Source organism: Lissotriton helveticus, chromosome 12 (genome assembly GCF_964261635.1).
Source record: "Lissotriton helveticus chromosome 12, aLisHel1.1, whole genome shotgun sequence".
NCBI classification, from domain to species: Eukaryota; Metazoa; Chordata; class Amphibia; order Caudata; family Salamandridae; genus Lissotriton; species Lissotriton helveticus.
Window position 1 is genome coordinate 131,532,540 of NC_136073.1, and position 533 is coordinate 131,533,072.

Genomic DNA, 533 nt, shown 5'->3' on the forward strand with positions numbered 1-533 from the left:
GTGTCCCACAGCAAATTCCTGATATTCTGCAATGCACTTTTTTCAAAATAATGTTTTTTTCAGCAGGCACATTCTCTCCTAAAAACAAAAATAAGGCTACATCTTATAATCATGTGTGTTTAAATAATTTGTCGTTAGATCGTTTAAATATTTTAAAGGATCTGTTTTTAATAGACATTTTACAAAAACAACTGGTACATTTGGTAATTCTGTAAAAGAAAAACCCAACTGCCGTGACATTGCCAACCACAATGCCGTGACTCGGATTCGAACCGAGGTTGCTGCGGCCACAACGCAGAGTACTAACCACTATACGATCACGGCAAGCTACTTGGGCTCAATAGCATACAGTGACATGGAGAATTTATAATTCGGAACACTCAGGGAACTCCTGTGATAGGCTGAATGTGTTCATTGCTTCCTCATTCCTTATACAAAGGCTTTGTCTCCTCAGTGGTTGATAGGCTGAAACCGTTTCCTGGCCGCCTGCTTGTGAACTGCCAGAAGTCAAAGATCACACATACACTTGTGGG

The 533-nt window shown here is 40.3% G+C and overlaps 1 non-coding gene across 1 annotated transcript; it reads right to left on the minus strand.

The window, feature by feature from the left end:
* Window positions 1-252: 252 nt before the first annotated feature.
* TRNAH-GUG (transfer RNA histidin (anticodon GUG)) lies at window positions 253-324 on the minus strand. The gene has a single exon. It is a non-coding gene; the product is annotated as a tRNA-His (tRNA).
* Window positions 325-533: the final 209 nt, after the last annotated feature.